Here is an 11,329-nt window from a genome sequence, read left to right as displayed (position 1 = left end):
AGCCTAGCCCTACACACTTAGCACCTACAGCTAGCTAGGCCATCGGACTATAGACAGATTCTTGTCTATAAATTTTCTCAACATCAAAAAGCCACCTGGAAGTCCGAGTATTGGATCAATCCGGTGAGCGGTTGTTCAATCACCAACAATAGCAAGCCATAGAGAGGAGCTACCCATGACGAGCATCACAAGTGCTGCCGGGGCCACCTCAACCCACGAGCCAACATTTCCGGCCCTCACATCATCACCCAAGAGTGTTCGGTATGAGCTAGGGTACCCAACCGGTGGTTGGCATCCCTCTAGCTACATCAAATTCATCCATATGATCATTCTTGCTAAACAGTTCACATTATTTATCCATCTAGTAAAGCAAGGAATTACGGATAAATGAAACATACAAGTAACCAAAGCACCAACATCTTGCCGGTGACCCAATGGCTCACTTGCAAGCATCGGATGATGCTTGAGCAAGCATCAACACACACCAACACAAGTATGTGTGTCACACGAGACACCGGGATGAGCACCGGATAAGCACGGGCGAGTAAGTAAGCATACAATCAACAAGCAAGTGAGGATCATATGATCACGAGAACTTGCTAGAGCACTGTTAAGGCGAGGCTAGAATCAATCATGACATCAATTCATAAATCATATAAGGGTAGTAGCCACAGTTAATCATTAGATGCTTCACAGATAATCACATAATAATTCATGATTATACCCAGAGCACATCAAAGGCATGATGAGCCATTGGATCAAGATGCACAAGCAAGGCACACATCAAATCATTATTGAATAACACTGTTAAAGCCCACAGTAATGCTCAATTGAGCATACTCATGAAATCAAGCACAAGCTATAGCCTAGAATAGCACGGCACTTGCAAATTTGCAAGAAATTGCACACTGTAATCAAGCCGGGGAATCACACATGAACACACTTGAATTCGGCGAGCATAGCAACCAGAGCGAGAGGCACGGAGCTAGACTTAAGCAAGAAAGGCATGGAATTGCATGCATCACGAGCATGGATGCACGATTCTTGCAAGCCGGGGAACCTAGCAAGGACAGACGACAGCACAAGCTATGGCCATGGCAGTAGAGCAATAGCAGCAGCTAGCCAGAAGAGCCGCAGTAGCACACACGCATGCATGGCAAGCACAAGCAGTAGAGCATGGCAGAGAAGGAAGAAGTAGGGGAGAAGATGGAGGCGCGTGTACCTGGAGCGGAGCACCACGGCGTGCCATGGCGGCACGGCGGCACAGGCCAACCACGGCAGCGCCAAGCCGCGGCCAGGCCTGGCGTCGCCGAGCGCGAGCGCCCCATCACCACCACGGCAGCACCCACGGCGGCGTCACGACGCCAGAGTCGCCGGTGAGCGATGCATCACCGCGCAACCTCATAGCCGTGCGGGCGAACGCGACGGGGGCGTACGAAGAAGGAGACGAAGAGCAGATCGAGCCGGAGGATCTGGTGCGCCGTCGTGAGGCGGTCCAGATCCGCCGCATCTCGTCGCCGGAGTTGGCCGGAGACGGCCGGAGTATTTCAGCGAAGGCGGCGGCGACCACGGCATCGCCAGAGAGTCGAGGAGGGGGTTAGGGTTTCTGCGCGAGGAAGAGAGGAGAGAACGAGTGGGCCGACCGAGCCGAACTGGTGGCTCGGGTGCGACCTAACCCACTGGGCCGCACTGACATGTGGGCCCAGGGGCATTTTTGCCATTTCATAATTCAATTAAAATACAAAAACTTTGGAAAAGCACAATAAATGTTTAATAGCTCTAAAAAATTAATTAAAAATATGAAAATTGATCAGCATAAAATTCTCTACCTAAATAAAATATCAAAGGGACCTTTTGAAGACAACTAAGAATAAGTCTTAATTTGATGAATTAAATAATCATTTAAATCACACATATTATTTTTCAATAATGAAAATAAGTCCATTAATGCCTTTGGACTATAAAAACACCTTGACAACATTTCAAGGTTGTATTTTACTCTAAATAAAGTATCCCCAAATTATTCTTAGTATAAACCTTCTACCTAAAAATAATAAACACGGGAAAGGGGGAACAAACCCTAAAGCTGGAATCATGCATTATTGCTTCTTTAACCATTGCCCTTATCGGACAATGATGCTATTTTTCAGAACAAGAGGACAAGGGTCAGTCCATACCTACCAAGCTGCGAGCTTTGCGGTGTTCGGGCAAGTTCATCACTTGCTCATGTCATTTGAGTATCTTTATCAAATTACTTGCAAAGTACTATGGTTATCACTATTGCATAAAAACCAAAACCACTACTTTCATAACTATGAATATGACTATGTGGTGGGCAATGGAACCATGGATTGTGTTGATATGGTGGAGGTTCCATTGCAAGGGTTATTATCCATCTAGGATTAAACAACAAATGTCGCCGGTGATTCTTGTGCCGTAATACCCGTGTTAACCATAAGATCCGGAGTGGGACGGAGTAGTCAAAAGTGTTTCCACCTCTCGTTCATCAACGGATGCGCTTACCGTAGCAGTTGTGTCTTGCGGAGTAACTTGAGGGTGGGGAGCCCCTTCTAATTCCCCACGGTATAGCTGTTGCTTACCGTAGCGGTTACTGCTTGCGGAACAACTTGAGGGTGGGGATCCCCTTCTAATTCCCCACGGTAATGTGGTCTATGATGGGTTGCGGCTACCGGCGAAGGAGTTTGGTTAACGAGTCCCAAGCCGTTGTCGTGGTCGGGGTCCACCCTGAAATTACGGGAATAATGGGACCGACGAGGACCCAGGGTCGGGGTATGCAACAAAGGGTGGGTGTTCGAGGTAGCGGAGGAACATGATTGGCTAGACCTTACACCGGGCCTCACACCGAAGGAAGTGTGGACGGGAAAGCTGCCCGGTTGGCACCAAGGTTAAGATCTCTTATGGGTAAAGCAACACACCTCCGCAGAGTGTAAAGAAGCTGTGACCTGTCACTCCTCTGTTCCGGGATTGAGGAACTGCGAACGCGGCCGGAAAGGAGCTCCATGAAGTTCTAGTAAACCGGTGAAGGCTGACGGACATAGCTCTTTGAAATAAAAGCAATCTCTTGAAGAAATGTTTATCAAAACTTGCATTGGTATTAGACTTTACGGTCTAATATCGTAGCTAGTGCATTAAACACCTCTTATCTATAATGAACTTGTTGAGTACGCTCGTACTCATACCACTCTTAAACCCCATGCTTAGATTGTCTGAATCGTCTGGAGGAGGACTGCGACAACAATGAGGGAGCCGAGATCATCGGCTATGAAGAACCTGACCTCTCAGGAGGTGTTGAAGGCGTAGACTACATCATCGTCTACGGATCCGGGGAGGCTTCCGGAGGAGAACAAGCCTAGAGATATCTGAGGAGTAGTAGTAGCCGAGCAGCACAAACTCTTACCATGTAGCTGCTCGATTAAATAAATGTTTAGTTTAATGAGACTATGGTATTGTAAGCTAAGTTGGGTTCACCTCGAACCCAAGAGTTATCCTCTTAAGACCCAAGAGGAGCTCCAAGACGACTTGTGTATGATGATTGTAATAATATGTGAATGAGTTATGGACCCTGCTATGTTCTGTTGTACTACTCTGAGGGATGTAATATTTGCGGAATGGTACTTCGCGAATGTTATATCAACGACTGGCATACTACAACATGCAGTGGTATGCAGGGTCACCACAGTTTGGAAGGCCAAATGGAAGAAAGGCTTGCAAAGCTGTAAATGACCATTAGACAAGAGGAAGCCTTATGATCGATGCTATGCAAGGAGTAGTGATTGCCATGCAACGGATGCACATAGAGCTATATGTGTATGAAAGCTCTCCAATGGGACTAGTGGGGGTGCATCCAACTTGGTTGCTCACGAAGACCTAGAGCACTTTTGAGGAGGCTCATCATTGGAATATACAACCCAAGTTCTATAGTGTAAATTCCCCACATAGTTATACTAGTAAAACATGAAAACTCTCTCATATGGAGCGTAGGTGCTAAACATGAGCACAAGTGTGGATAAAAGATAGTAATGCTGCCCCCTTTTTCTTTATTCTCTTTTTTTTCTTTTTCTTTCTTTTTCTTTTTTTTTTCTTTTTCTTTCTTTCTTTTTTTTTTTTTTTTTTTGATGGCCTCCACGGCTCTTTTCACTTTTAGGGGCAACATCCTAATATGACAACACACTTTTAGGTACAAATAACTCATAATGAATAAAACATGAAGTATGAAACCGTATGCCTCTCGCGAGTGTAGCAGGATGTGCAATGATCTAGCGTAACATGGGTAAACCACACGTCAGCCGTATAGAATCATGCAAAGCAATATACAAATAATAAATGACAACATGGCATGTAATGTAAAATGGATGTTGCATGGCAATATATCTCGGAACAGCTATGGAAATGCTTGTGGTAGGTAGGTATGGTGGCTGTTTTGAGGAGATGTATGGGCTTATGTGCAGGAGAACAAGAGGAAGTCCTCCCACGGGTTTGGATGTACAGGCGAAGTATGCACAATTCTCAATGTGAGCAAAAGGCAATGCACGAGTATCGAAGAGGCTAGCAAATATGGATGGTGGAAGTGCCAAAAACCGTAGCTTAACATTAGTCAAAAAGAACTCACAAGCTTATTGCAAACATCTAGCGAGTTCAACATTAAGAACATAATTTAAAATTTTACCGACCTTCAGCACAACTTAGTCATTACGATGAACCTTTAGACATGGAAAGCTATCAAGTCCAACTACGCCTTCAACTATTTAAATAGAGTTTGTAGTACGACACAAGCTTAAAGACAACAATCCACTACTAATTTTAACTTATTCAACCAACAAGTTTTACCATCTAAATACCTCAAAACATTTGCAAAGAATCAAGTTATCAAAGCTCAATGATCTACAAGATTATGCAAGTGTTTCATTATACCACTACCACATGCAACATTTCCTTAACCAACCGAATAACAATTTAACGAAGCAATTTTCAATCTTCGCCATGAACATTAAAAGCTAAGAGCACATGTGTTCGTATGAACCAGCGGAGCGTGTCTCTCTCCCACACAAGGATGAATTTATTCAAACACAAACAAAAACAAAAACAAAAACAAACAGACGCTCCAAGTAAAGTACATAAGATGTGACCGAATAAAAATATAGTTTCACTAGAAGAAACCTGATAAGTTATCGATGAAGAAGGGGATGCCTTGGGCATCCCCAAGCTTAGATGCTTGAGTCTTCTTGAAATATGCAGGGGTGAACCACCGGGGCATCCCCAAGCTTAGACCTTTCACTCTTCTCGATCACATTATATCACCCTCTTCTATTGACCCTTGAAAACTTCCTTCACACCAAACTTCAAGCAAACTCATTAGAGGGTTAGTGCATAATCAAAAATTCACATGTTCAGAGGTGACACAATCATTCTTAATACTTCTGGACATTGCACAAAACTTCTGAAAGTTAATGGAACAAAGAAACCCATTCAACAAAGCAAAAGCGGCAATGCGAAATAAAAGGCAGAATCTGTCAAAAACAGAACAGTCCGTAAAGACGAATTTTAAGATGGCACCAGACTTGCTCAAATGGAAAAACTCAAAACTAATGAAAGTTGCGTACATATCTGAGGATCACGCTCGTAAATTGGCAGATTTTGTCGAATTTTCTACAGAGAACTATGCCCAGATTCGTGACAGACAGCAATGCTGTTTCTGCGCAGCGATCCCAAATATAACATCAACTTTGACATAGAAACTTTACTTGGCACAACAATGCAACAAAACTAAGATAAGGAGAGGTTGCTACAGTAGTAAACAACTTCCAAGACACAAATATAAAACAAAGTACTGTAGTAAAAAAACACATGGGTTATCTCCCAAGAAGTTCTTTTCTTTATAGCCATTAAGATGGGCTCAGCAGTTTTAATGATGCACTCGCAAGAAATAGTAGTTGAAGCAAAAGAGAGCATCAAGAGGCAAGTTCAAAACAAATTTAAGTCTAACATGCTTCCTATGCATAGGAATCTTGTAAATAAACAAGTTCATGAAGAGCAAAGTAACAAGCATAGGAAGATAAAACAAGTGTAGCTTCAAAAATTTCAGCACATAGAGAGGTGTTTTAGTAACATGAAAATTTCTACAACCATATTTTCCTCTCTCATAATAACTTTCAGTAGCAACATGAGCAAACTCAACAATATAACTATCACATAAAGCATTCTTATCATGAGTCTCATGCATAAAATTATTACTCTCCACATAAGCATAATCAATTTTATTAGTTGTAGTGGGAGCAAATTCAACAAGGTAGCTTTCATTATTATTCTCATCATCAAATATAGGAGGCAAAGTATCATCAAAGTAAATTTTCTCCTCAATGCTTGGGGGACTAAAAATATCATGCTCATCAAAACCGACCTCCCCAAGCTTAGAATTTTCCATAGCATTAGCAACAATAGTGTTCAAAGCATTCATATTAATAACATTCCCATTAGCATGCATATAAAGTTCCATGGGTTTTTTAATTCTCTCTTCAAACACATCATGTCCTAATTCAAGATAAAGTTCATAAAGATCTCTCATATTGTTGTTGTTTTCCATTATGCCTTACTAGTGTAAACAAGAAACCAAATGTCGCAATTGCAGAGTCTAAAGGAAATAGCTTCGAGTACTTACAACGGCGCCGGAAAATAGCTTAGTAGCCGAGATCCGGAGTGTGAGTACCTTTTACCTTTCCTCCCCGGCAACGGCGCCAGAAAAGTGCTTGATGTCTACGTTCCCCCTCCTTTCCCGTAGACAGTTGTTGGGCCTCCAAGTGCGGAGGTTTGTAGAACAGCAGCAAGTTTTCCCTTAAGTGGATCACCCAAGGTTTATCGAACTCGGGGAGGAAGAGGTCAAAGATATCCCTCTCATGCAACCCTGCAACCACAAAGCAAGAAGTCTCTTGTGTCCCCAACACACCAAATAGGTGCACTAGTTCGGCGAAGAGATAGTGAAATACAGGTGGTATGAATATATATGAGCAGTAGCAACGGTGCCAGAAAATAGCTTGCTGGCATGCAGTTGATGGTAGCAGTATTGTAGGAAGTAAACAAGCAATAGTAACTCAGCAGTAGTAACGCAGTAAAACAGTAAACAAGCAGCGATAGCAGTATTTAGGAACAAGGCCTAGGGATTAGACTTTCACTAGTGGACACTCTCAACATTGATCACATAACAGAACAGATAAATGCATACTCTACACTTTGTTGGATGATGAACACATTGCGTAGGATTACACGAACCCTCAATGCCGGAGTTAACAAGCTCCACAATAATGCTCATGTTTAAGTAACCTTTAGTGTAAGATAGATCAATACGACTAAACCAAGTACTAGCATAGCATGCACACTTGTCACCTTCATGCATATGTAGGAGGAATAGATCACATCAATATTATCATAGCAATAGTTAACTTCGCAATCTACAAGAGATCATGATCATAGCATAAACCAAGTACTAACACGGTGCACGCATCTGTCACCTTTGCACACATGCGGGAGGAATAAAACTACTTTAATAACACATCACTAGAGTAGCACATAGATAAATTGTGATACAAACACATTGCAATCTTAAAGAGATATAAATAAGCACCTCACTATGCTCTTCAACAGTGAATAAGTACTTCGCGAAATATAGCCTAAGAGACCCACACGGTGCACACACTGTCACCTTTACACACGTGGGACAAGGAGTCTCCGGAGATCACATAAGTAAAACCCACTTGACTAGCATAACGACATCTAGATTACAAGCATCATCATATGAATCTCAATCATGTAAGGCAGCTCATGAGACTATTGTATTGAAGCACATAGGAGAGAGATTAACCACATAGCTACCGGTACAGCCCCGAGCCTCGATGGAGAACTACTCCTCCTCATGGGAGCAGCAGCGGTGATGAAGATGGCGGTGGAGATGGCAGCGGTGTCGATGGAGATGGCGGTGGTGTCGATGGAGAAGCCTTCCGGGGCACTTCCCCGCTCCGGCAGGGTGCCGAACAGCAGATTCCTGTCCCCAGATCTTGGCTTCGCGATGACGGCGGCTCTGGAAGGTTTCTGTGGGTTTCGTCGTACGCCTCGATGTTTTCGATCCAGGGGCTTTTTATAGGCGAAGAGGCGGCGCCAGGGGGTCGAAGGGCTGGCCAAACCCTAGGGGGGCGCGGGCCACCCCTAGGCCGCGCCAGGGTATGGTGTGGTGGGCCTGTGCCCCCTCTCTGGCGGTTCTCGTGTGTTCTGGATGGTTCCGGGAAAAATAGGAATCTGGGCGTTGATTTCGTCCGATTCCGAGAATATTTCGTTACTAGGATTTCTGAAACCAAAAACAGCAGAAAACGGAACTGGCACTTCGGCATCTTGTTAATAGGTTAGTTCCAGAAAATGCATAAATATGACATAAAGTGTGTATAAAACATGTAGGTATTGTCATAAAACAAGCATGGAACATAAGAAATTATCGATACGTTGGAGACGTATCAGCCGGCCCGACCGGACTCCAAACCGGCCTCCCCAGCCCAGGCTCCGGTCAGCCGGTCGCCCCACCGGCCTGGGCGTTTTTCTGGCCCGATTTTCTTGCTATTTGCTCTGTTTTTTCCTCTGTTACCTGCCAAAACCCACCGGCGGGCAATGGTTAAGCAACACGAAGAGCCGGGAAGCTCCCAAGGCCGCTTAGTGGACCTTGGCACTTCGCGTCGTCCCGCAAGTCTTCCGGCCCACGACCGGCGGTTGCCTCGGGCGTGCCACCCGACCTAGACCCGATCGAGAAGGTGTTAGATTGCTTCGATTGTTCCTGCATGGTAGACACGTAAACATTAAATACGAGCCCTATCGGCTCTCAGGTTGCCCTGTGGATGGGCTCAAGGAGCCGATCGCCCCATGGTTCATGTTGGATTTGCAATGGCATGGGGATCCTGCTTGATCAGAACAAAGCTAAACCAATCTACGATAGTTTAGGGTTTTCACCGCATAACCGGAACGTCCTACGCGTAGTCGGGCCTAGCAGATACGGAAGATGATGAAAACTACCCCTACAAGAGGCCTAAAAACCAACATTACGTTAATTCCCGGAACATCCCTTGTAGGAACGGTAAACAACACCTAACGCACTACCGGATCGTCCGACCCCAGCATAAGGCCTAACTATGCAGATATTAAACTAATCCTTGAAAGACAAGGAGCAACTATCACGGATTGGATCTACTAAGTAACGAACAAGCAAGATGCTGCCCTTACACCCAGATAGGTGTAAGGGCAGCTAGGTGTCGAGGGACGGCATTGCCAAGCAGATATGCACGAGAAAGCATCAATGCAAGCCCCTAAACACCTAATGATAAGTAGTGCTGCTCGCCATCAACAACGCTTCAGCACGAGCAGCACAAGGTAGACGAATAAACGTATACTGCCTAGATCGCGAGGCATGATGCTTACCCGGAAGAAACCCTCGAAGGAAGGGGTGGCGATGCGCCTGATTTGTGTTTGTTGTGAACGTGATTGTCCTCCTTTCTCGATAACCCTAGATACATATTTATAGTCCAAGGGACTTTCTAATTGAGGCGTGCACCTAACCGTGCACGGGCCAGACTCTATCTCGTTAATTCTAAACACGATGCGATCTACTATATTACAGATACACGGGCAATCTAGCCCAAACTTGGTACACAAGGCCGATTCATGTATTTCTTCCATATATATTCTTCCAGCCCATCTTCAATCGCGGCCCACCTCTGATCCGGTCAAATTCTGGTGATAACACATGCCCCCCTGGTTTTGGAAATGACATTTCCAAAATCATTACGCTTTCTTTCGTCGGGTCATGTCGTGGCAGAGCAGAACTGCCGCAGTATCCGCCATTACGATGCCTTGCCTCTTCCACTTCTCCGCGTGGCCTACGAAATTTTTTCTGTTGGGCTCAACTTCCTCGGAAACTGCTGTGGCATTGAATCTCCCCATATCCCCTTTATTTAACCGTTCTAAACAGTTCGCTTCTTCATCCCCTTCGCATTAGCACCCAAAAAACCCTCCTGCGCCACCATGTCCTCTTCCTCCTCTTCCTCTTCCGGTCTTTCGTATGGGTCTTCTTCCTCCCGCGAGACGCCGGAGGACATACGCGCACCAGAAGAATGGGACCAGGAAGACCACGCCTCCTCCATCTGGTCCGAGGACGACCAGTCCTTGACCAGCGGGGATGAAGATCTCCAGTTCCTCGCCGATGGGGAATTGGAATCGGAAAGCGAGGATGACTTGTTCCCCTGGGACGGCTGCCCCTCCTCTGAAGAAGAGGAGGAGGAAGATGACGACAGCGATGATGAAGAAGAGGATGAAGCTCCCATAGAGGGCTACGGGAGCAGTGACGAGGAGCCCGCCGGCAGCAGTGTCGGTGAGAGCTCCGACCTCCGAGGATGATGACGAGGGCAGCGACGGCCCGTAGACTAGGATCTACTAGTGTAGGCCTAGTAGTAGTAGATTGGTCAACAGACCCTTCTTTTGTTCTTTCTCCCTTGAGCAATCGGCTCTTTCTTTGTAAGAAATCTTGTTTATCAATGAAGAATTTCTCCAATTTGATTTTGCCGATTCCTTTTTATGCTAATTTAGCCGATTGTCAACTCGGTCATTATTTAATGAGCCGATTTCCACGCATCGGTCCCCCATAATCCGCTCTTCATCTCTTTGACGTAGGAGTTATCGTGAACTTAGTCAATACTCAATAAGTCAATGTCAACGTATCAATCCCTCACGATCTATCCCTCACCTTTTCAACCGATGACTTGGAGCCCTGGTGGACAATGAGGCAGACCAATGCCTTCACAGGAGTCCTAAAACCGCTGCTGAAACAACTTGCCGTTGAAACCGAGACTCCTGTAGTACAGATATCCCCTGCTCTGTTCCTTTACAGCAACCAGATAGCCCAGAGTCAATTCTCCATCGGTGATGATGGATCCCTCTTTTGCAAGAACTCATCGTCTTTGGGAGGAATTGCATTGCGGGACCAGCCGATGACTCTTCAATCGGCTTCTAAAAACAGAGTATCCACGAGGCCAGCTGCCCCCCGAGCCTCAGCCGAGGTGAAAACAGTGATGAGGGCACGTAACTCAGACAAACAGACCCAAGCTCGATCATGTCTAAGAGAGCTATCATGCAGGGCCAAACAGCCGATCACCTTTCTTCCGTTGACAGTCGATACTGTGGATGATCACCCACAGCTCAATGAGCAAAAGGCTGTCTTGTATGCCAACACTCCTCTGATATCACTGCCGAACTGGCAACCTGGCAACTTTGCGCACTTGTACTA

Source organism: Lolium rigidum, chromosome 4 (genome assembly GCF_022539505.1).
Source record: "Lolium rigidum isolate FL_2022 chromosome 4, APGP_CSIRO_Lrig_0.1, whole genome shotgun sequence".
Lineage (NCBI taxonomy): Eukaryota > Viridiplantae > Streptophyta > Magnoliopsida > Poales > Poaceae > Lolium > Lolium rigidum.
The sequence above is the reverse complement of the archived record's forward strand: the minus strand, read 5'-3'. Positions refer to the sequence as shown.